At 40.9% G+C, this 25,780-nt stretch overlaps 1 pseudogene; it reads right to left on the minus strand.

Annotated features, from left to right (window-relative positions):
* The window catches only part of LOC116277800 (trafficking protein particle complex subunit 9-like), a 61,356-nt pseudogene that overhangs the window by 20,441 nt on the left and 15,135 nt on the right, over positions 1-25,780 (minus strand).

The raw sequence follows: 25,780 nt of genomic DNA on the forward strand, positions 1-25,780 counted from the left end.
CATAAATATGAAATTTCTCATAAGATCACTCAAACTCAATCAGAAATACAAGCAAAATTTTAACCCAAAAATATAGCTTCTCAACTATTAAATTCTTACTCATGGCTTCATTAACGTTACTAGCTATGTTACTTATATCCTGTCTATATTATAAAATTGTTGTCTGTTACATTTCCCAATGTGTAACTAGGCCTACAAGATTGATGATGGCTAAACATCTTGAAGAAATAGATAAAATTTATAACCCTGTATAAAGTAATTGTAATAGTGTGATTCTATGTATGGGAATTAGCAACGAAGGGTAAAGATTTCCTGGATCATAATAGACTAGTAAGACAGCCGATCCAGAGAACTTTTAGTATCAACAGGGCCTGATAAAAAACCTAACACCTTGAATGGCAGCTCAGAAAATTCTTCACCTGAAGTAGGAATGAGCCATCCTAGCACCGTGGGACAAAATTCGTCATGAAATGTCTCTCAAAATATTGGTCGAATTTAGGAAAAAGGGGGAGCACTGTGAATGAATATACTACAATGTGAATGAAAGTACTACAACAATGTCAGTAAACAAAGAATGCTGAAACCAAGTCATCAGCGGCTGCTGTCAACCCACAACGAGGACATGCCTGCAGCCCAGCCTCTCAGCCACTCACAGTGGTGCCCTCTGAGCAGACTCAGAGTAAGAAAGGACAGGATACTGGCCCTAGATAGCTAGGTGCTTGCCAAAGAAATGAATTCAATGACCCATATGTTTGCTTCATCCCATACACAGAAAAGCACTAAAAAGTTGAACTTGAGATACCTGGCTTTCTTTAGATAACAAGCAATCTTTTATTGTTCCAAGTACCTCGTCTTTGTTGTAAAACTCCTATTTATCCTAGCTCCTCCCCTACTTATTGGGAGCAGTCCCTCAAGAGTGATCTCAGAGGCTGTCATCCAGGCTCAAGCCCTCCCGCCAAATAAAACATAACTCTAAAATTTTAGGCTGAACGATTATTTCAATGAAGTCCCAGAATAGACACAACTCATCAATTCTGTAATGGATCACACTGAATCAGGAACCAAAAGTGTGTTCTAGTTCCGAAAACTACGGTTTCCTCTTTCTTCCTGTCATTATACAATCCCACCAGAACTCATTAATTTGCTGTCTGCTCAGTTGGCAACCAAACTCGGAGAAGAGTCAACTCAACAGGGGCCATGCTGGGAAGAACCCCCCGCAGCAGCACAGCGGGCTGCCTGCCCTCCCGCACGCTCTGCTGACTCCTAGTGTCCTCCGTGGAGACCAGGCCAACAGAACTGCTCCAACAGCTGCAAAGTCCCACACATTAAATAAAAGCATTTTATTTTATACGATATGTTACGTATATACTCATTTCGGAAAACAGCTTTGCCAGAAGCCCAAATCTTCAACATTAATCTGCAAAGTCAAATCCGGTCCCCAAGGGAAAACAAGTCTTAAGACGATGCTAAGGCATCCAAATTCCTCTCCAGGACCTTGAACAAAACTGCCTGCAGGTCTGCAGCTGCAGGCGGTTACATGTCTGCTTTTAAGTCAACCCCTTCCTGCTCTCGGGCGCTACAAAGTCCCTTATGCCCTCCCATCTCAGGGTAAGAGCAGCCTCTGCAGAACCTTGCAGGGCAGCACTGACAGGACTGGACAAAAGGATCAGAGCTAAACTAAACCTTCTGATGACACGAGATTCTCACTGTGTCACTTTACAGATGAAGATATATATAGAAATAGGTGGGGTGATATTGCTCAAAGTCACACAGCTGATAAGTGGCAAAGTCTATAACTCTGCTCCATCCTCAGGTGTGATGCCCCAGCTGGGACGCCCACAGGGTTATCTCGTGTCTGCCTGACCAGTCCTTTCCTATCACTCATAACCCACAACAGGGTCTGACCCGAGCCTGCCTTTTCAGCATCTTTTCCCTCCAGTCTCTCAGGAACAAGTCTGCTCTGGCCACTGTATGACTTCCGGCTTCCCAAACCCTCCGTGCTCAGGCTGGTCTTGCCTGTGCATCCAGCCCCCTGCTCAGAGTCTCTTCCTCCCCTGCAGGAGGACGTTCCACTCTCCGCAGGGACACCCCCTCAGGGAAGCCCTCTTCTCGCTCTCAGCACGGCAGGTATCCCAGGCCACATCCCGAGCTGCCCCATTAGGACTGCGGGTGCCCAGGTCTGCTAATCAGACCAGCAGCCTCAGAGCCAGGGATTATGCGCGGGTCACCCTGCAAAACTACTGCCCGCCTCACAGCCCCCAGCCAGCAGGTCACCTGGAAGTCACAGCAAGTGCCCCACCCAATCCAGAAGTCTCTTCATTTGCCAGCACCGCTGATGACAGGTCTCCAACCTTTGGTCAATTTCGCAAAAAACAGTACCTTCCACTGTGAAACGGGGTTTTCGCTTCTGCTCCCCATCCTTACTGGAAACGTCAAGGGAAATCAAAAGGCCTTTTCTCAACATTTTTCTGATGACACCCTCCCACCCACAATACTCATATGCTAGAGAGCTTTGGGTCCACGTGATTTTGTTTCCCTTACGCTAAGTGGCTCAAAACACTGCGGAATTTTTTCTTTTTTGATGGTATTTGTACTCAGCTTCTCGGCTTTAATCTGTTTTTGTCTCTTCAGTATTCCAAGCAGTTACCACTTCTTACCCCCTTCAGCAGCCTCCCTCTCAACATCTAGTCTAGGAACTCAGCTGTGATAAGGGGCCCGGGGGCAGTCACAGAAGATGCAACTAAGGCACAAAGAGGCTACATAAATTGCCCAAGAAGATCAGCTTCAACCCCCAACAGTGTGTGTCACGTCCCTCTGTTTAAATTGTATGCTAAGCAAGCTAACTTTTTGTAGACTATGGTTATAAACAGATGAGGTATCAAAATACAAGGACACACATCAACTCTAAGATGATCATTAACTCCACTATTTTGTTTCTATTTATTTTATTTCTATTAAAATAATTTAAGAACCTCTGCAGTCAATATAGCAAAATGTTACTGGGATTTAATCCAGAATATGGAGGTGTTAAGTGTGTCATTACTCATAGTTATTTGTATATTCACAAGACAAAATGATTTGAAGTTCTCTCTCCCCTCCCCCTACTCACTACTGGCTCTCACCTGAGCTTCCAGACCACACATCGAACAACCTTTCACTTTACCCACAGCTGAACTCATCAGTTTATCCCCAGAACTCCCTCTACAGCTTTCCCTCCTCAGAGCACAGCAGGACTATCATTTACCTCATTGATCCACCCAGAAACCTGGGCCTTACTCCATCTTACCTTCACAGACATCATACATCCTTTCCTTTTTACCATCTAAACATGCCTTCAATCTGTTTGCTTTTACCCACTGACCGTCCCACCGCTCAAGTGGAAGCCACCAACACTGCCCACCTGGACTCACAAGTCTCCCAAGTGGCCCCACAGCCGCTCTCCACTACTTGAGACTAATGGGACTGTGTCACTCCCGCGCTTTTTGGACTCTTTTCCAACCCACTGTTCTCAGAAGAAACTCCAATTTCTTCACCTGGTAAAGGTCTTTGCCATGAAACTGTCAGCTCAGGGAGGGCAGGACCCGCCCTCTCCCCTCGGCCCCGCCCTCTGGCAGAGAATCAGTTTGGGAGGACCTGTTGAGCTACACCAGCCTGTATTCTAACCCTGGTCTTGAGTTCTTAACAAAGTGCTTCAATTATCCATACAAATCCAAGGTAGATTAGAAAGATTTTTAGATGTTGAACTAGACTATTGATTTGGGGATTTTGCACTAGCAACCTACAAGTACACATACTAACGCTTCTGTCTTCTTAAAACCACACCCAGATTTAAGTAGCATTTGTGGAATGTCTTCAGAGTAAAAGGGACTGTATTTTACAGACTTTATGTTTTATAACATAAACAACCCAGACAGGGTCACAAATGGAACCGCCTCACAAGTGACAGAAGACAGGTGAGAGGCGTATAGCAACAGGTCACAAAGATTGTAAGAGCAAAGTTGTTTCTCCAACCCCCAAGAAAATTCCTCCAAGAACAGAAAACTCTGAATTTTGAAAGTAAAAGGTTATCATATAGAGAAATAAAATAAATAATCCTCTTCATCAGGGTTTCAAGTTCTCAATGCAGAATTTTCAGCATGCCATACTGAATCCTAGCACAGAAAAATCAGATGGACTAGTGGTAAGTTCCAGGAAAACGGCAGTAATTCCTCCACTTGTAAGAGGACAGACACTTACTTGTTGAAGGAGATTGTAAACCACATTCTGGAGAAATTCAGAAGATTCAGGCACCGCTTCAAGATGGTGATGACACGGAAGGACGGCTTGGAAGCATGCTTCTAACTGAGTCACCGGCATTCTTACACTGCAGGGGGAAAAGGAGACCACCAGTCAACAGCAGAGATGTTCCTGTCCTGTCTCACAGGCGGTGCCTCGGGCACTCAGGGCCCTGCAGCAGTCCAGCCCCAGTCGAGGACCCGCAGCGTGGCCCACCCAAGCAGGAGGGGCACTGTGCTTGAGAAATCCCATCCCCCATGGGGGAAAGAGGGGCTGGTGGGGTTGTATGAACCTATAAATTCTCATAGAAATACACCTGCATACATTAAAGTGATACAATTAATAATAGCAGGCTATTTAACAAAATTTCAATTGTCAGTGTTAATTTTACCATTCCTTTCCTCTTGTCCCCTGCACTCTGAGACAGGCTTAGGCTCTCTCACACGTGCAGCTCAGAAGCAATAGTTGTGAAGTTACTTTACTTTGCTGCAAGTGTCTTCGCTCCCCGTGTCACTGTGAGTGTCGTCTCTTAACGCAGTCAGATGTCTTCCTGGATCTCTCCCTGAGCTCCTTTCTCCTACTTCTCAGATCCTGAGATAAAGAACAGGTGAAGGCACATGACTAGAAAAGGCACTGTGGACTTGAACAAAGTCCTCAGTGACCCCTAGGTGAATGCTGACCACCCCTTACCTTCGATTCTCAAGGTTCGGCCCAGGGTGACATCCAGACAGGAGACAGTCTTGGGCCCAATTTAAAGCTGTGCGTCTTGGGCGCGGGGACATGTGCAGGAGCTGGTTCCGGAACCGGACCCCTCCCCACCTCAGCTCCTCTCTCTTCCGAGGCCCCGCTGCCAAGCCCCTGGGCTCCCTGATCTTCTGTCCTTCTCTTCTACTCTACTTCAAGCCCTTTTCCTCTTCCATTATTCCCTGATTATCACCAGCTGGAGTGATTTTTCCATCACACTATCTGAAAAAATTTCCTGCAGCTGAAAAAGAGGTCTCCAGAGGTCAATGCCCATATGCTGGTTCCTGAAGAGAGCCCCTGGTTAGGGGGACCCTCACCAACAGTCACGGGGCATCAGACATGTTGCAGGGTCGGCCACCCCCAACAAGAGTTTGCTGTCACCCCAAGGCATGCACAGCATCCCTCCTCACAAAACTGTAGTTGGACCACTTATCCGTTATTAAGAAGCAAAAATAAAAACATTGCTCATATTTCTTACTAAAAGTATTCATGAGGTGGAAAAAGAAATTGTAAAAGAAAAGAACAAATCTGACTCCATGTTAGATGTGTCCGTTTGGCTTTAAATCTTCTACCCTGTTTTCTAGGCTCAGACTTCCTAGCTCTGCACCTTTTGTAAAAAAGTTACATTTAGCCTGAAATATCCAGGAGAGACTATTCTCCGGGCTCTGATCTTTAAGGATGTAAGCTCTTCTACACTTATGTAGAGATGGCAAGTTGCAAAATAGAGAATAACCTTTGTTTTGTTGGAGGTTTTACAGGGGCAACATGACATGACCCACATGGACAGCTGCAATTACAAAGGATTCCAAGGACAAACAATTCGTACAGCAAGAAGTTTGCAACAACCAACCACACCCCCACCACTTTTTAGTATAATAGGAGACTGAATTCTGATTTGGGGAAGAGAGTTCTCCTGGATATCAGTATGCCATCTTCTGGGTCTGCCAGCTTTGCAAATAATGTCACTATTCCTTACTCCAACACCTTATCTCCTGATTTATTGGCCTGTCATGCAGCAAGCAGAATGAGTTTGGACTTGGTAACAAAATGACTGCATTAGAGGTGATATGTCTCCACTGTTCCCTCACTGCCAGTATGTCACAACCTATCAATTTTATATGCTGTTTAACAACACGACCAAAAAACCAATTCCATGGACGGAATTGATTCCATGGAATAAAAATTATTTCTACTCATTCAAAACTTTTTTTTTCTATTTTATTTTGTTTTGCTTATTGAAAAAAATACAAGTGAAATCATTTTATTTCATGTATTTTCTAATAGCTACATATTGTAAATATTACAAAGATATTTAAATTGCAATAAAAATTGTTCATATATTAGTATAAAATATATGCACAGTCAATGCAGATTAGGAAAGGAGTGGATATTTACTAAAAATCCACTGCACATCCAGTCTTTTACAAGCATATCCTGGAATATAAGCTCTATTATCCAGGGGTCCCCCACCCCATTCTCACTGCCGAGTCCCTTAGTAATCAACTACCAAAGCACCATCATAGAACCACGTGATCAGTATTTTAGGTATAAATGAGGGAATTAGCTCATTCAATTCTAAAACAGAAACCTTAAAATAAATACTGAACTTATTTACAGATAAAGAAAATTGGACACAAAAAAGGACAGTTTTTCCCCCACATCACAAAGATAATAACTGGTAAAGGCAAGATTTGAACTCATCTGCCTGATTCTAAAAACTAAAGTGGAAATCCCATTTGACTGGGGAGGGTCCAGCAGCACAGCCTATCACCCTATCTTTGTTCAGATCTAGCTTTAGACATCCTAAGACAGCACCCCATTCCTATGGAACTCGAGGGCAAATGATAACAATAAGGATTTTATATTCAGTAGTTTCTTAGGTCTCATTTATATAAAGTGTCAGCAGAAAACTCTGGGAAATATGAGTGGGTCCAGAGCTTCTTGCTGATAAGAAACTCTATTTATCAGGACAGAGTGACCTTCCCATGAGAGGCCTCATGGACATAAACTAAAGGCAGCTGAGCAATGAAAACTAGCAAGACCATGGAACTCAAGCAAGAAGGATCCCTGTCATCCCCTGCCCAGTTGCCTCTTCACCCACGTGGAAAAGATGGCATAAGACCCAGGTTCTTGTCCAAGTTACACCATCATGGATTCTCACCCATAAAAAGTTACGACTCTATGCTATCTTAATTAAGTCTTTTCCAACTCAAATATGATGACACCAATATCTCAGCAGAATGTCTATGTCTTCACTTTCTCTCTTCTATTAGAAGACAATGACTATGGCCACAAATTAGAAATCCAATTAAAAACACCATGCACGAAGCCTGGTGAAAGTCTGCATAAGAGACTTTTTTCTCACGCTCACTGAATGAAAACTCAGAAAAAGTGGTCCTTCTTCATCTGCAAGTGGGAGGCAGCCTGATTGTGTGTGTGTGTGCTTGCACACGTGTCTCTGTGTAAATCAAATACAATGTACTCTGGGATGTGTACAGATTTTTTTTATGTTACTGTCATCTCATGAGGATGAGACAACCTTTAAAGTAATTTGAATCTAGTGTTCTGAGACAGTCTCAGGTTCTTTTGGTGGAGGATGGGAAAGGGGAAAGGAAAGGAGGAAAGAGGTAAATGAAGCAAAGAGTAAGAATACTCCTAGGGAAAGGCAAGACATTAATTTTCTTCCTACTTGCATCACACACAAATTAGGGACTGGATTTCCCCAATGTCTTGTCAAGCACAGAGTTGCAGAAGAAAAGGCGACAGCCCATTTCTCACTGAGATTGTGACTGTACGTGGCATCTTATAGACACTAATTATTTATCCTGATCAAACACTCTAGCAGCAGGCCGTAATTCTCCTCTTTTGAGAGACAAGAAAACAGGAATTGAAACAGGGTACATAACTTGACAAAAGTCAGAGGACCAGTAAACTAAAGAGGATGAATTCATTCTCAGATCTGAATGCAGAGTCTGATCTTCCCACTCCCAGGGCTGGAAAATCCTTAACGCTCCCCAGCTCCCCTGCAGTGTTCCTGGCACCAAGCATTTCCCATGGCGATGGTCTCCAGTTGTCACAGACACAGCGCTCTGTGCAGCCAATAACCTCCATTCGACCTTGATCATCTACCTGCCTCGCCCACCAGGCTTCACCATACAAGCAGGAAAGCTGGCTTTCAAGTGCATACAAAGCCACCCATGGTCTGACCTGGGCTCCTCGGTGGCTTTTCCAGCTTAAAGGCAGCCATGAAACTGCTCTCAGTTTGTAGATGAGCCACACTACCTCTCTCCATCTGTCTCCCCACCTATACTACTTAGCTATGACCATTTTGAGAATCTTGGAAACAAATTTTTGAAAACAGAAAAGAAAGGATTCTGTAACAAGTACTTAATACTTACAATTTTAAATGACAAGTTACAAAGTGAGTATTTACAAACCGAATCTGCCTTCCTAGGTGTCAGTTTTAAGCATTTAAAAATATAATAGCAAAAAATTCTCACTTACAAAATTAACAAAAGCATCAACAATAATCTGGAATAAACTCAAAAACAATGCCCATGTTGTACATGGAGAAGTTACAGGACTGTACTGAGGGGTAAAGTAAGAGGAGTGAATGTAGAGACATCAACATATTGTATGGAGGAAAGCAGTTTTGTAAAGATGTACGTTCTCCTAAAGATAATTCAAAACTTACTAAAAAATCCCATGACAACTCTAATCTGTTTTTTTTAACTTGAAAAAAGTATATTAGAATTCTTCAGGAATAATAAAGTCATAATACTAGCCCAGAAAATTAGGGACGGAAAAAAGAATCAAAAAAAATCACACTGTCAGATATTAAATAAATTTTTACAATATGTAAGATAGCGCTGGATTAAGAAAGTAAGATTGACAGAGATAAACCATGAGCTCAAAAAGAGACTGTAGTGTACATAAGTATTTTTTACAGGTGGGGTTTCAAGTCAAAGAGAAAAGTATGAATTCAATAATTGTCTTGGGACAATCAGAGAATCACCTGGAAAGAATAAATTCTATTCCTGTCATAATGACCACAAGATAAATTACAGAAAGTGATGTAAATGTTAGAAAGTACTAATAACAGCAAATACAAACCTTTGCTCATATTAATTCAACTTCTCCTCACTATGACAAGTACTATTATCATCTCCATCTTAGAGACTAAAAAAACCTACAGGGGAGATTTATACCATTATAAGAAAGTATTTCTAAGAATAATATCAAGAATAAAACCCAAAAAGAAGGCATTTACTATCTTAAGATTATTTTGGGCCCCAACAAAAATGAACCTACTGAACAAAATGAAAGGCAACAAATGACAAGTAAAAGCTCTGTGATACATGTTGATGAAGACAAGGGGTTAATGTTCATAACATACAAAGAGCTGTCACAAAGCAACAAGAAGCTCCCTCACTTAAATGAGTGGAAAGGACAAAAGGGATCACTCACTTTTTAAAAGTCAGATGGCTAAAGAGTGAAAAATGCTCAATACCTCACTGGTCATCAAGTGCAAACTAAAACAATGAAGAGGCACTTTTGCTCATCATATTGGCAAATGTTTTTAAAAGATATTCTAGATACTGTCCATCTTGGAGAGAACAAAATGTGAGCGATCTTTTTGTAGGACGACATGTCAATGGATACGTAAACTCTGAAAAACGTGTGTACACACAAACTGAACTCCAATTTTAGGAATCGTTTCATTTAGAAAAAAATTCAGTTCAAAAGATGTACTCATCAGGATATTTTCACAGCACTGTTTATAATGGTGGGAAGAAAAGCTGAAGTGAAATCATATCCAGCAAAAGAGAATTGGTTACATAAGTTATTCTACATCTTTTCATTCCCCACAGGAGAAGGAATTTCTAGAGTCACTAGAAAGGAGCCTGTGATGTATGAAATTGTCACATCCAGGACTTAAATTTCCAGAAACCTTAACTAAAGGAATACTCATACAAGATCACAAGAATGTTTGTACAGGAAGGATGCCAGTCTAACACCCTTTGTTACAGTGGAAAATGGAGAAAACTTAAGTGTCCACCATCAAGACAAAGATGAGGTAAATCACGCCGAGCTGTGGGCACTAATGGGCCGGCGTTTGGGGATGGTTCAAGGCCTTGTCCACAGTACTCTCCCACCAAAGTTGTCCTTACACAAGAGACCAAACCTGCACATCACGAAACCCCTGTATTCTATCTGAAAGGACCGGCTGAGTTTGGAGCGGGAGGACTTAAATGATATACACCTGAGTGAATAAACCGAACTGCAGTAATCATATAGTATGGCCTTATTTTTCAATAAAGCATATATACACACACATACATAGATTTCTCATATACGTCTATGTATTTATGTGTATATATATATATATATGACATAGGAATAAAGGTCATGAAATATATATACACCATATTGTCAGCAGTTTTTACTCCCAGGAAAAAAGGGGAAGGGATGTAGGGGCCTTTCGGTACCACCACAGATCTCTTTTCAGTATTTCAGTTAAGTATGCTTGGAATTTAAAAGTTTATTTAAGTCTGAAGTAAAATGGATGATGCCTCCACAAGACAGAATGCTATACTGGTCATTAAAAATCATGCCAGGGGAGATAGAATATTGTAGAAAAACGTGTAATAAGCCAAACGGAAAATGGAGGACTCTACACACTAAACAGGCACAGAATGCTCACTGGTTTTTATGACAGAGGTAATATGCAGTGATGAAAATAACAGAAAATAGATGTTAAAGTGTTAATTATTATCTCTGAGTAGTGGGACCAGGATAGATCCTTTTGCCCCGTTTTTTCAGACATCTATATTAAATACAAATTATTTCTCATCTGAAAAAAGCATTTTTAGATGTCTAGTAACACACATTGGAAAAAATACAAGAGTACTTACAGAAACAAATAACTAGGAGACACCGTAACAACGCCACACAATGTAGAACGGGTGACCCTGAATAACACCACGCAGTTACAGAAGGACCCACAAAGTGAGAGCACCTGCTGTAACAGGGCGTGGCCCCCTTCTATTTGTCACTTGTGTCTTCAGGGCTGAGGCAGTTCTGAGCACGGCCAGTTTCAGTGCTGGTGTCTGGATGGATGCCACTGGAGGTGAGGGCACCTGCAAGTCGAGAGGAAGAACAGAAATCATCCTCTGATTTTTCTGTCTTGTTTCTTTGTTACTTTTAAAGAGAGGCGTAAATAAGATAAACTGGATCTTCCCTACTGAAATTTCAGTAAAGAAACCGTTTCTAAAGTGTTCACAACTTATATTCTGCCTATAACTGTCTTTCAACAAAGCATCATATTTATTAAATGTTAATTAACTCAGTTAACTACCTGTTGAAACCTATTAAAGAACATGAAATGCACTATGTAAAACCACCACACCTGTAGTGACTACCTTAGCTGTCTTGACGGCAGTGCAGTCAGCCCACACCATCCCGTGGCCCTGAGCTCCTGATGCTGGTAGAGAGCACGCTGCCGCCTCCGGTGGAGAGAAACAGTGAAAGCATTCTCTGAAATCTACAGCACTGACAAAACTTAACTGACAAATCCCAGGCTCCTTTGAGGCAGTCATTTTCTGTTTCTGGCCAACTCTCGTCAATGAGCAGAACCACCCCATTCCCGAGCCATGGGACTCATGTGGGAAGTAATTCTGGAAAAATTTCAAGTTATAGAATGTAACCAACTATACATAGAACTCTGACAAAAGAACAGATGCAATACTCTGATTATGGAAGACACTCAAAATATTCTCCTAAACCTTAGTAGCTGGAAAGGCTGGGCTTCTCCTAAGCCACTTATTTATTTCACAGCCAGTGAGCATCTCCCACAAACCCTGTTTCCCTGTGTCTGCTGGGAGCCTCAGGCACAATTTTGCTGTAGATCTTTTAAGTCACATTGCAGAGACGTGTGTCTCACGCCCGCAACTCTCACAAAGGCTCGCCTCCTAGCCTTATTGTCTGAACCTGGCCCCATTTTCTTACCTGTTTATTTGGCATCTGTTCTTTTGTAAGCTGCCTGAAATGCTTCTGGGAACAAGTCAGAAGAATGAGTGGGTAGAGAAATGGACAGATGGACAGGTGAGAGATGGGCAGACAGAGAGGCTCCAAGAAAAGGGGAACAAAGAAAACTTCCTATGCAAAACCCTCTTCTAGTCAGGGAAGAAAACCACCACGGAGAATTGTGAAGAAGCAGGTGGCTTAGGACTGTTTCCTTTATTCCATGAAAAGTCACACCAAGGGATGAGATGGTAGAAATATAAATAATAAAAGAAAAATAGCATGCATGCTTGAAAAATATATCTACAATATGTACTTTCTAAAGAATAGATTCAAATCAGCAGGGCCCAATAACACAATCCTTGGTTATTTATAGAAGTGAGAATCCCATCTCCAAACCACAAGGCATCACTTCAGAGCAATGAGAGTCTACACAGGGGTGTCATAAAGCCATCACCGTGAAAGCTATGCTATCCTGCACTTACGAGGAACGAGCAGCTGTGTTAGGGCTGCCCAAGCGCATCATTTACAACCCACAGCACATCTACGGGGGGGACGCCTAGTGAGCCCCATCTCTGCAGGACAGAAAACAAGTCCGGGAGAGGCTAAGCCGACCTACCAGTTCTCCATCTCACAGGACTGGTCACTCCAGAGCAGGACTTGAACTCGGACCCACATTTGTAATCAAGGTACTACCGTGCATTGTGTGCTTTTCGTGTGTATTAATACATTTGTTTCTGGCATGAAAGGGTATTTAATAAATGTTCGGTTGTCTTGTCTATCTCATTAGCTCACAATCAATCTTTATACTGTTAAATTGTACTCTTTTCCCCTGGAGAAAGGAACGGAAAGAGCGGGGGTCAGAATGAGGTGGGGCTCCATTCTTTATCTGGTACCTCATCTCATCCAAGTCCACAACGAGGGAGAAGGAGCAAATGTTCTCTTCAAATTTTAAAGAGACGGCTCCACTGATGGTGACTTACTCAACTCCAAAACCAAGTCTGGGGGAAGGGCACATGCAGCAACAAGAGCAGTATCACTCTAGGAAGGCGGAAAGAGCTCATGGGAGGGCTCAGAGGGTCACACTGATTTAATTTCATTCGATGAAAGAATAACACACTCTAAAAATACTAGCATGCAATGGATTTGCTTTTTCTTGTCATCTAGCAAGTTTCCACAGCCCACATGTAACATTATCGTGAACCAGTGAAAGGAAGAGTCTACAGACAGGGAAAATCAATGCCACAGGCAGGCTGGAAACCAGGCTGGAGGAAAGGAAGAGAAAGGGCATAGTTAAGAATAGGGGAAAGGCTGGGAAAAAGACATCATCACAAGGACTCTAAAGCATCATTCAACAATCATATTATCATTCATTAAAGAGAGAGTTACTGAGATCCTATTTCATGCAAGATTGTACAGAGGGCAAAACAAGAGTGCAGCGTCCATGGTGGCAGCAAGTTGTGGGGCTCAAATACACTTCTGACCCCGGTATGTGGTACACTTGTCCTCAGTATAAAGGCAAAGAATAAAAAGTAAAATAATTCTCTGTAAACTCAAAGCATTGTTGAAAAAAATCAAAGAAGACCTAAATACCTGGACAGAGACACCACGCAGTTTCCTGGATCAGAACACTGTGCTCTTGGAATGGTAGTGCTCCCCAGAGCGATCCATATATACAACGTAGTTTCGATCACAATCCCAGCGGGCTCCTCTGCAGAAACTGACTAGCTGCTACTAAAATTCATATGGGAATTCGAGGGTCTCAGTAACCAAAATGTACTTGAAAAAGAACAACAACGTGAGAGGACTTGTAATTCTCAACTTCAAACCTTATAACTGTATCTCTAGGTGAAATTAGAGGCCATTGTGAAGTTATTACTGTCTTTAGACTTATTTTCTAAATTCTCCACAATGAATATAAATGTTACAATAAGAAAAATAAAAAGTAAGATATCTTTTAAAACATGTACAGCGATTCATTCATTGGGAAAATAATATTTTAACTATAAACAGGTAAACAAATATCTAGTGAAAAAGGACTATTTAAAGAGGGCATTTAAATTTTTCATAAATTGAAATCTGAAAAGTACAAACACATCAAGTTTCTAGGGAGACCAATGCAACATATTAATACTTATTTTCAAAAATTCTAATTCAACAATGAAAACTCAAGAAACGGAAAATCGTGATTGACAGCCAACTGCAAACACATGGAGAGCAAAGGCCTAGAAATCACAGCTCCTTTGACTCTGGTACTAACTCAATAGGAGAGGAAATTCCTCACTGAGGGGACAGTGGAATCCCATGCATAAGACAGGATACACAGTACAAACTGCACTAGAATTGGGGGTGATTTTCTTAGAAGAATTCTAAACTTACAACATTGCTGAAAACTATAAAAACACTGACAGACAGATTAAAACACACAGTCATATATATTGTATAGAAACATATGAAGTCTGCTCCCATGTTGCATAGAAATACAAACATATTTGTTCATTTATGGGCACTGATTACTTTATCCCAGGTAGAATATTTCAACTAAAACAAATAATCAGTTATACACACCTCTTGTCAAATCTAGTTAATAAGTTATTCTGGTATGTAAACATAATGTGTCTAAGATAGATCTAAAATTAGTGAAAAAGATCTTTGTATGGTTTCTGGAACTCTTCTCAAACTTCCAAGCTTAATTTTAAAATAGATCTGAGCAGTATTTCTATATGATCTAGTCCCTCGTGAAATGAACAACACAGTCTGTTGTCAAAATTCTGTCCTTACAATGATTCACGAGCACCGTATCCTCACAAAACTACTGGACAGCAAGGCACTATCCAGACACTGTGACCCAACAAATGAAACACAAGGAAGACACTGAACCAATTCTGGAGGGCTTATAATCTGTTCCAACACCGGGGTTTTTATTTGATTGGTTTGATTGGTTAGAAAAATAAAATCACTCAAGTACATTCTTCTTTGAGCATTCTCAAAGTCATGACTCTGTTTTTAGTGTCTTGAGCAGGAAAGGCTTAAACATGAATTGATTATGTCAACTAGCAACAATCATCACACGAGAGTGAGTAATAAAGAAATAAACTGACAGCAATGCTTCTGCCTAAATGAGACCTAAAATAAACCTACTCTGATCTCTGCAAGGAAAATGAGGAGATAAGGTCCCCAAAGAGAAAACAAACTAACAAGATATCAAAAAAGGAAAGAGTTTTTCAATAACGATTCCAGGAAGGAGTGGAGCCTGGTGGTGAAGAGCACAGATGCTGGGGACAAACATGAGGGTCTGAACTCCCACAGCACTTGGTAGCTGTGACACTGATATGTCAGTGAAATTTTCTGCATCTCAGTCTCCTATCCATAGACTGGGAAAAACAACCGCACCCATCTCCTAGAACGGTCCTACGAATTAAGCTATTTTACATATACAAGTTTAAATAAAATACCTCAGATTTTAAATATGACCCCAAAAGCACAAGAAACAAAGAAAACAGAGATAAATTGGAGTTCATCAAAATTTAAAACTTTGCTTCAAAGGACACCATCCAGAAAGTGAAAAAACAACAGACAGGAGAAAATATTTTCAAATTATTTAACAGATTAGGAAATTGTATCTCCAAAAAAAAAAAAAAAAAAAAAAACTCATACAACTCAACAATAAATAGGGAACTCAATTAAAAAGTGAATTAAGGATCTGAAAATGTATTTTTCGAAGAAAATATACAAATGACCAATAAGCACAATAAAACGATGTTCAATATCATTAGCTGTAAAGGAAATCAAGTCAAAACCACTAGGAGAAACCGCTTCACACTCACTAAAATAGGTTATAATAATAAAAAAAAAAAAGCTTAACAAGCACTAATGAGGACACAGAGGAAGCGGAGCTCGCAGCCCTTGCTGGTGAGGACGTGACGCTGTATGGCCACTTTGGAAAACAGCCTGGCAGGTCCTCAGAGAGTTGAACATTTGGTTTATGAATGACCCACCAATTCTGCTCTCTGGTCACACACTTAAAAGAACTGAAAACAAATGTCCACATAAAAATTCCTACACGAATATTAACGGCGCCATTACTCATCACAGCCAAAAAGCAGAAACAACAAAAATGACTATCACCTGATGAAGGGGTAAACAGTGGGGCCCCACTATACAGTAGAATATAATTCAGCAATAGCAAAGCATAGAGTACTGACCCAGGCCACAACGTGGGCAAACATTGAAAACGTTACTCAGTGTGAAACAAGTCAGTAATAATAGACGGTTCAATTTACATGAAATGACTCGTTTTACATGAAATGTCCAGCATAGGCAAATCCACAGAGAGAGAATAGTGGCTGCCTGGAGCTGTGGGAGGATGGGGAAGATGGGAATGACTGCTTGTGCATACGGGGCTTCCTGTTGGGGGATGAAAATGTTCTAAGGTTAACTGCGATGCACAATTCTGGGCATAGAGTAAAAACCGCTGTACATTTTATTGGGTGAATTGTTTTAAAACTGTTAAGGACAAAAGCACCTAGGGCCAGTACCTTCAAATAGTAAATGCAAATTGCTAACTTTTATTGCAGGAAGAAGAAACTGCCCTCAGCATGAAAGCAGGAGATCAGCAAATGTGGGTTAACTGAAATTGGACAAGAGCATTTCATCTGAAACAGTTGCTGAGTGTACACGAAATATTCAGAAATAGGAAAATCAGCTTGACATCACGAAGAAGCTTTCTGCTTCAAATGCAGATCAAGGATTTAGCAAGCCCAGCTGCTAGAAATGACCAGAGAAGAAACCTCGTTCTTAAAACTAGCACCAGAATCAAGAAGGAAATGGTGGTGAGGAAAGCAGGCGGCAGAAAATCTGGAACAGTTTGCTACAAATATATTGTCCACTGAAAATTCAAAAATAAAATGAAAGTGATGCAATGCTGTGATGGCCTCACATGAATGGTCTTCCTCCGGTGCTCGACAGTTCTGTAACCCCGATTGAGAGACTCAGGAGAATCAGCATGGCTCCTGGGAGCCCCAAGTGACTGCTCAACAGCACGCTTGTCACCATCACATCTGCCAGGGTTGTATTGCAGAGAAGAGACCAAGTTCTGAAAGGCACAGGAAATGTTGACCAGGGAAGAAAAGGCTGCGGTCAGTCCTGGGACAGAGGCCCTGAGAGCAGAGGCCAGAAGACTGCAGGTGAAGTGGAGTGGCCCTGGGGCAGGAAGTGACCACGGGGGAGCAGATCTCAATTCTCTACTCTCTATCCCTCAGATAGAAGAGATAAAGCCTGCATCCTTCTCACCTGGAACTGTGGGTTCTGGCTGGCAGAAGTCTTACATACAGTGAATGATTACTCAAGACTCTGTGGAAAAAGTCAAGAAAGCAAGAGGGAGTAGGGAGCCAACTCCACGAGCCTCTCAAATGCTCCCATATTTATTGTGCATAATCAAAGGAAAAAGTCATTAACAGTTGTGTGATAGTAAACAGGAACTTGGGGAAAGAAGGGATGAGACAGAGATTGTAGAATCCACCATGAGTACAAAGGCTTAGTGTATCTTTAGGGAAGTCATGGGGAGAGGAGAATAATATACATTCTTTAGATATGTGAATTACAAAGCAGACCACCAGACCAGCCAGGTCCTTGTTTTGCGGTTAATAGACTATCTAACTGCACACAAGCCCAGCGTTTACAGCTGAGGGCCTGGGTCATTGCTTTGCAACCAGCAGAGTGCTATCTAAAACCTCAACTATGCAAGCAAAGCATTGTCTCTACTTTTTAAGGCAAGGAGACAGGAGTGAGGATGCATAGGCACTTGCTTGCAAAGCAGTTTCTAAGCATATTTTTTTCTTCTTAAAGTTGACAGGGGACAGGGGTCTGTTAAAATTTGTTAACCCAATAATGGGCTCCCACATGGAACCATTATGGAGGACACCCTAGGGTGACAATTCCTGGCTCTGGGCTTTTCCTGCAGGCTTCAGCCACATCAGCACGGTCTAGGCACATCCCTGAATAACGATGCTACAGAACCACACACACTCTTAACTCCTGGTACTTGAAACTTAATTTTAGCTCTACAAAACTTAACATAGAAAAGTTTCAGAAATAAAAGATATTATATTCATTTTATATCTCATTTATGACTGATTTTTCTGATTGCTCTAAGCTGCTTCTTCTTGGTAAAGCACCTAATTCTGCAGGTGAATTCAGTACTTTTTTGGGCATAACTAGCCAGTTTGGTCTCGCTAACTTCTATTGGTCAAATACCGATATACTTAATTGATTTCATTGTTCATCAATTTCAGCTGAGAGTAGAGGGAGTGTCACTTTGTTCCTCAGCCCACCCTCAACTCAATATCATCAGCAACTCAGGCCTCCGGAAAACAAACAAAAAAAAGCATTTGTTTCACTTCTACACTTTCAACAAACCCAACAGGATACATCAGCCTGGAGAAAGAATTCAACACAAATGTTAAAACAAAAATCTATAAACCTGAAGCAACTCCATCTCCGAATCATGATACACAATGACATGAGAGTAAGTGTGTCAGGCACAAAGCATGGGTGAGACTGACCACCTCATTTCTATTCTTCAAAGGAAGGAAGGTTTTCCTATTTTTTATTATCACTCTGTCATTGTTTCTGATTAAGCCAAAAACTAGTTTATGAAATAATTAAGCAATGAAATAACAGATTTTTGTTGTATCAATTACAGAAGGCATTCAGAGGGGTTAGGAAAACTCACCTCTGTAAAAAATGCAAAATTTCTTCCCCTGTTAAGAACACGTATACAAAATGCAACAGAGAATTCAAATTCTTGTGGAGAGGAGCACAGAATCAAAGCAAAGTCATTACTATGAGTCAAAGCAAAATTCACTGGACAATCATGTTCAATGCATTCAAGGAAATTTAAAGGCACACTGTAAAGCATTCACATAATGATCTGCAGGCTAGAGGAAGAATTTCTCTCTTTAACAGACAACAGTAATCAATAGGGTGCCCCACCAAACAAGGACCAAACAACAATCGGGTTTTTAACAGTTCTGATAATTCAGCAAGTTCTAAAGGTCAAAATCCAGAAATTTTAAACATTCATTTACACCACAATGAAACGAGCGCTCAAAAAAAACATAAAACCTAAAGAAACTAAGCACACAGATCATGTACCTGGATCAATGAGAACTTCATGTACCGCTGGAAGAAAGAACAGGCTATAGCTTTTTACTTGAAAAATAAAACTACTTTTAAAGATGAATGCTAAAACACATTTCATCATTCATGTTGCCTTGAAAAATCTGAGGCACTTGTATCTGATCAGAAAAGCAATTCTGTGTAATACTATGTTACTATTCAGTGCCAATTTGCTTTAGAAGAAAAGAGAAAAGAAAAGCTACTGTTTCTCATATCCTGCATTAAGTGTGAATTGCCTCCCTGTCTTTCTCCTCATATTTTCTAAGCTCATGCTTCCCAACACTTCTGAAACAAGTATGAGAACGACTTATTCCCACCAATATGTCAAATGACAAAACAATATCAATTTACTTGTCTAAATATATGCCTAGAGCTTAAACTAGAGGTGAAATATTTCAGAAGTCTATATGGAACTTCTTTCTACCTTCCTGAAATCACACACAATCGTTCACACAGACACAGACATATTCCCCCTGGATTACTGGGCACTTCACAAGCTTAGGACTTCCAAATTCTAGAAGATAACACTGTAGTTAGTTTAAAATACAAAGCTGTCAACTTTTGAAAGCCTTGATCATCTGCTAAACCATCCAAATATCAAAGAGACCCAATTAGTCTTCTCTGTAGAATGTAATTTCCCATGATGGAAAACAGACCCTAAGAAGTACTGGATCAAAGATTCGTGTTTTTCACTAGCTATGATCGTTTTTAAGCACATTAACAGATTCAGAAAGGTATGTCCCAACAACACTTATTCTTATTGAAATAGTATGTGTTCAAATGCCTATACAGAGACTACATCCCATGATGGTGTTTAAGAGCTATTTTGTGTATTGCAATATGTATTTTTAAGTGCAGACAAGGAGGGTGTGTATTACTCAGTTGTAGGGCACCTGCTTAGCATGCACAATGTCCTGGCTTCAGTCCCCAGTACCTACAAAAAAATAAATAAAAATAAGTGCATATTTAAAAATGAGTAAATTTATAAAAAAATGCAGACTAAAAACCACTGCAATCTAGGAGCCACAATTACAATAAAAAACAAGTGTTTCTATCAAATATTGACTATATGCCAATCACAGAGACAACCACAAATCACACCTGACAACAATCACGTGTGATTCTCAGCAACCCTACTAAGTAGACACGGATGAGAAACCCGGCGCTGCGGATGAGGAGACGAAGCTCGGAGGAGCCGGGGACAGTGACAGTCCTGCTCCCCGTGACAACACGTCAGCCCAGGGCAAGCGCTGACAGAGCTGCTCTGAGGGGACACCCAGCTGCATGGAACCTTAAGGCACTGGGGAGTCCCAGAAAACACTAAAAATTGTTCAGTGAAAAACCAGCTCAAATATATTACACTGTGCCACATCCTTTAAACAGGGAAAATGACTGAGACCTTTTTGATGCCTCCGTGTCCTTTCTGCCATCATCAGTTACTTGCCCTCTCAGCGCGACCAGTGATGAACTGGACCCCTTATGAAGTGCACTCAGATGGCAGAGCTTTTAAAGCTGTTTTATGAAGTTTGTAAGTCTCTATGCCTCACACAGGCGGTCATCCATCACTTCTCACCGGTGTGGACTTACCACCTGAAATCACTCCTTTCTGCTTTTTAAAGTCCCTTCATCTAATCCAAACATTTCAACAGCAAAGAAGCAGCTCAACCACAGACAGTGGACACCTTTTCACCAAATTACTCGAACAGCCCATCAGACTACCTGGAAGCCCTTTACTTCTATTAAACCGACTTCCAGGTACTTCATCATTTTCTGATTGGTGGCCTTGGCCTCTGACTGGCCTATTCAGTGAGCTCCCAGCCTCACATCCGGGGGTGGGAGAGGACCCTGTTATTGGGAGTAATCAGAGGAAGGTGTACATACTCCAGTCAGGTCTGCACAGCAAGAAGTGCCACAACGTGCTAAGAAATTATACCGTCATTACCCCTGGGCTCCCATGGACTGGTTTCACATTAACCAAACTCATGAGACACTGATGCAAGAAAACCAGAAATTTAACTTCTTAATGTAACAGAAGACGTGAAACTATGAACCAGACTGCAATATCAGAGTTCAACCATGAGTACATGTTCTCTTCAACGGCCCAATCACAGGCAGTCACATGACAAGCGTGGACAGAAGCAGAGCAGGAAGGGTTTCTAGATTAGTTCAATGGACTAAATTTCTGTAATACCAACAGATCTACTGCCTGGAAAATAATTAACGCTAATCAAGGTTCACTATCCTTGGACAGTGGCCGAGACACGACTGTGAGCACCTGTGTAACTCTCCTTTTCCTATCCTTTCTGGGCTAAATGATGCACAGACGTACAGAAATCCAGGGATGCAGATACATCTAAACACACAAAGCCCATTCTGGGAGCCTCAAAACAGACAGCCAGGGTTAAAATACCAGCTCTGCCACTTACTAGTTCTGTGACTTTGGCCAACTTACTTACCCTCTGTGTGCCTCAATTTCCACACTGTAAAACTGGGATAACAATCAAACCTTCCTTACTTGCTTGTTGAGAAGATTGAAGGATTCATTTCTGTAAAACGCTCAGAAAAGAATGTAGCACATTTTTGGTGCTCAACAAATGTCAACTTAGTTTTACAGTGTTTTACAAGTCTCCTTTCTAATCATCCTCTGTGTTTCCTGGCTAGATTAAGTCCCAAAGGAATTCCTTATTTCTCCTTTTATAAACACTTGAGGTGCACCATTCTGTTCCATCACACCACCTGTTTAAACTGAAGAAGGGGATGCCTCCTCCTCACTCCTCTGGGCCATGGAGAGTGTTTCTCTCTTCACACCCCTTACCCCTGGCCCACAGCTAGCCCTCGTCACAATAACAGAGTGAGGTGTGAGTCCAGGGAGACAAGCAGGGCATGTGAAACCCTTCCTTTCCCTCCAGTGTTGGCTACCTTTGGGAAGCACCTGGGATGCTCATCTCCATGGCAGAACAGCCCTGTGCATGATGGGGCAGATCCTCTCAAGGGAAGGCTCGCTGTGGCCCAGAGATACCTGGGACAGGTTAAGTCTCTACTTCTGGGACACAGTATCATGACACGCATTTTCCCACAGCCCTGAAGTTCATGGAGAACGTGGCTTCATCAGTAACAAAGAAGACAATTATCACCTGCCTACTCTTTTCTGTCACCTCTCAGTTGGCTGCTGGAGAAAACATGTGTATAAGTATTGGATCCCTTTAAGCCCCAAAATATATGAGGTAACAAATAATTTTGTGGCTTAACGTTGGTTCAGGGTGACTGTGTAACAGTTCTAACTCTGCTGATGCTAAATTACGGGTATAGGAATTATGGAGCCTCCTCAAATATCTTTCATCATAAAACCAGCTTTTCTTATTTTCCTGTTTCTTAGTAATTGCCAAAGAATATAAACTGATGACTTCACACAAAACAGCAGCTAAAGTTTATGAGCCTTCTTGACATACCCACTGTGGTAAACACTTTACATAATTACTAATTCTCACAATTCTACAAAGCAGATATGAGCGTCCCCATCTCACAGACGAGGGAGAAACTCAGAACGAACTGACTCAGGCTCACGTGGCTCAGTGGCAGCACGTGCACGCAAACTCAAGTCAGAAAACTACAGCCTTTCGTATATGTGCCAAATCACCTCCCACCAATTAACACACATCGGTGGGGTCAATACTCAGGAACTCACATTTTTTAGCTTTAAGTTGCTCCAGAGGCCATTTCTAGCTCTTTTATAAAATCACGGCTCACTGGTCTCTAACACTGGAAGAAAAGTAAGATTTTGCCATTGTTTGCACAACAAGTCTGAAATGTTCACAGCGAGATGACAGAATAAAACTAAGATATAAGCAGAATAATTTTTCCAGGTAGACAGACATAATGGACATTGTGCTATTCTGAAGCATTAAGCAAAGAAATCAAAATAAAATAACGTTTTTTAAGCCTTCTTTTACAAAGAGGAAAATTAAGACTGTAAGAAGGTGCAACAGCTCCACCTATGACTAAAAAGACCTTCCAGGTTGCCTGGAAAGATGCAACACAAAAATTGCCTGTAGGATGAGAAACGAGAATCAGATAACTAAAAGCTTATGTAGCACATACTGCACTTTGCTTAGAGAGAAGGGAGGGGTATTCAGTATTTAATCTGATATTGATAATACTCCTGAATATAAACAAAAGACATAGGCTCATGGGACTCATTTTAGAAGAGGAAAGAATCCAGTCCAGCCACTTCATTTTACAGGAGGGGAGACTGAGACCTGGGATCTGTCCTCCTGGCAATCAGCAGCAAAGCTCTCCTAAGCCTCATGTCTTGCACTGTAGCAAAAACCAACAGATATGTACTCCACCTATATTCATAAAAGTCACGTCTGTATTTTTCCAACACTGGGTAATCTAAGTATCTTGCAAAACACTTCTCAAAGAGCCAGGAAATCATTCAAGTTTGTTGAAATATAAAAACACTTATTTACATATTAAAACAGCATGAGATTTATTCTCTCTATTAAAAAAGTGACACGTCAAATCAAAATTTTGATATTTTAAAACCTGTTAAGAGTGCAGGAAAAAAATCAAAATTTTCTTTAATCACAAAAGAGAGAAGCTTATTCCCTGAAAATGATCAATGTGGATTTTTCCAAACTTAATGGTTCTAGTCAGAATCCCACGAATTTAAAAGTCTGAGTAGATGGTTACACGGCAACATGAATTCTTAGTTGTAACAATACACATTCTGTGTAAATAATCTTCAAGGTCGTCTGCTTAAGGCAATTTAAGTGGTCCATGCCTCACTAGAATGATACAGATTTCATTAAAACCTCATACTGCACTAAAAAAAAAATCCTTGTTACTTTAAGCCATATTCATATATATCATATATATACATATTGAATGTGCATCAGAAATAAGCTACACTTTTTAGTATTCAGAGTTGATCCTTCTAAAGTATCAGTCATTGTGACAGCACATTTTTATTAAGCACCTGTACGGTGCTTTGTATACAAGACATCTAACTCTCACAGTCAGACAAGGTAAACCATATTACTCAAATTTCACAAATGACGAAATGTACTCAAGCCATGAAAACAACTAACATATTCATCATCAGGAAAGAAAAGAGTAAGGATTTTACTTACAATACTCACTGACAATCTTTTCTTCCATACTAAGACTACATAAAACCAATTCAGTCTTTGTAACTATTCCTGTCAATAAGCGCCACTAGAGAAAAGCAAGTAACATCATTAGCAAAGGTTGGACTTTCAAAGCCCACGTCTCTTTTGCACAATAATTATTTTAAATGTTTTGTTTTTAGTGCTTACAAAGCACTAAAATAAAAAAATTATTACCTTTTTTAGTCATTACTTGAGAATAAAAGATTTGTGAAAATGTACAATTTTAATTTATGCCTCTCTGTCTCACATTCTCACTGGTGTCTCTCCTTTCAAGATCTCATCAGGCTGAGATCGCTAAAATCGGTCATTTATGGACTCACAGGAGTTCGGGAAACCACTCAACGGGAGGCTGATTGGAGAAGCAATTGAGAATGCATCCTGTGCAGCCTGGATTCCAGCACCGAGCTAGCCACGGCCAGCTGCGTGTGATTTGGGACAAGCTGCCCCATCTCTCAATCCCTCAGCTGCAAAAAAGGAGACAATGATACCTACCCTCAAACACCTGGTATGAAGTAAAACATAAGGAATGCATTTTAGCCTTAGGTAGGTGTCCACTCAGAGCAAGTTTGGTCATTATGATGATGAGGATGGCTGTTAGTAAATTAAGCTACACCAAAAAGTAGAAATCACCATAAAGGAGAAACATTTTAAGTCAATGAGCATTTACTTTTGGATGGATTGCAGAATATTCTATTGATTTTTTTAATAAACCAAGTTTTGTCCATTAATTATAGACTTACAGGTTCATGGACAAGTCTCCAGAAAAAGTATTAGAGACCTCTAACCTCTGAATACAAAGAAAGTAAAGTTTAAAAAAATCAGGGGGGGATATTATACCTCATTTTGGAGAGTATGTGCTCAGCATGCATGAGGCCCTCAGTTCAGTCCCCAATAACTCCATTTAAAAACTTATTTTTTTAAGAAATGGAGAATTAAAGCAAAAAGATGGAGGAATACAGAATTTTTTAGAGACTCAACTTAGATTTAAGATGGGGAAATAAATCCATTTCTCAGAGGAAATCTTGAGAACTATGTAAACTGGATCTGAGATGTCTAGTCTTTTAACATTATTCATGAATTCATATTACCAAGTCTTACAACTACCTGATAACCCCCAGGGGTGATACTGATCGTAACAGCTGTCAAAGCAGATCGAGCTTCGGCTAGGACTGCTCTGTACTGCCACCTCTACCCCTGAGGCCTCACCAGGCTGAGAGCACTAAATTCGGTCATTAATGGGCATCTCGCGTAAGTCCTCCATTTGTGTTTCTCACTACCCCCTCACCATCTGAGGAAAGCAGTTATCATCTTCTCCACCCGCAGATAAGGCCACTGAGGCACAGAGACTAAACCCGTTCCAGGCCAAATTGACATTAAAGGACGTCTGT

Source organism: Vicugna pacos, chromosome 1 (assembly GCF_048564905.1).
Source record: "Vicugna pacos chromosome 1, VicPac4, whole genome shotgun sequence".
In the NCBI taxonomy this organism is placed as follows: domain Eukaryota; kingdom Metazoa; phylum Chordata; class Mammalia; order Artiodactyla; family Camelidae; genus Vicugna; species Vicugna pacos.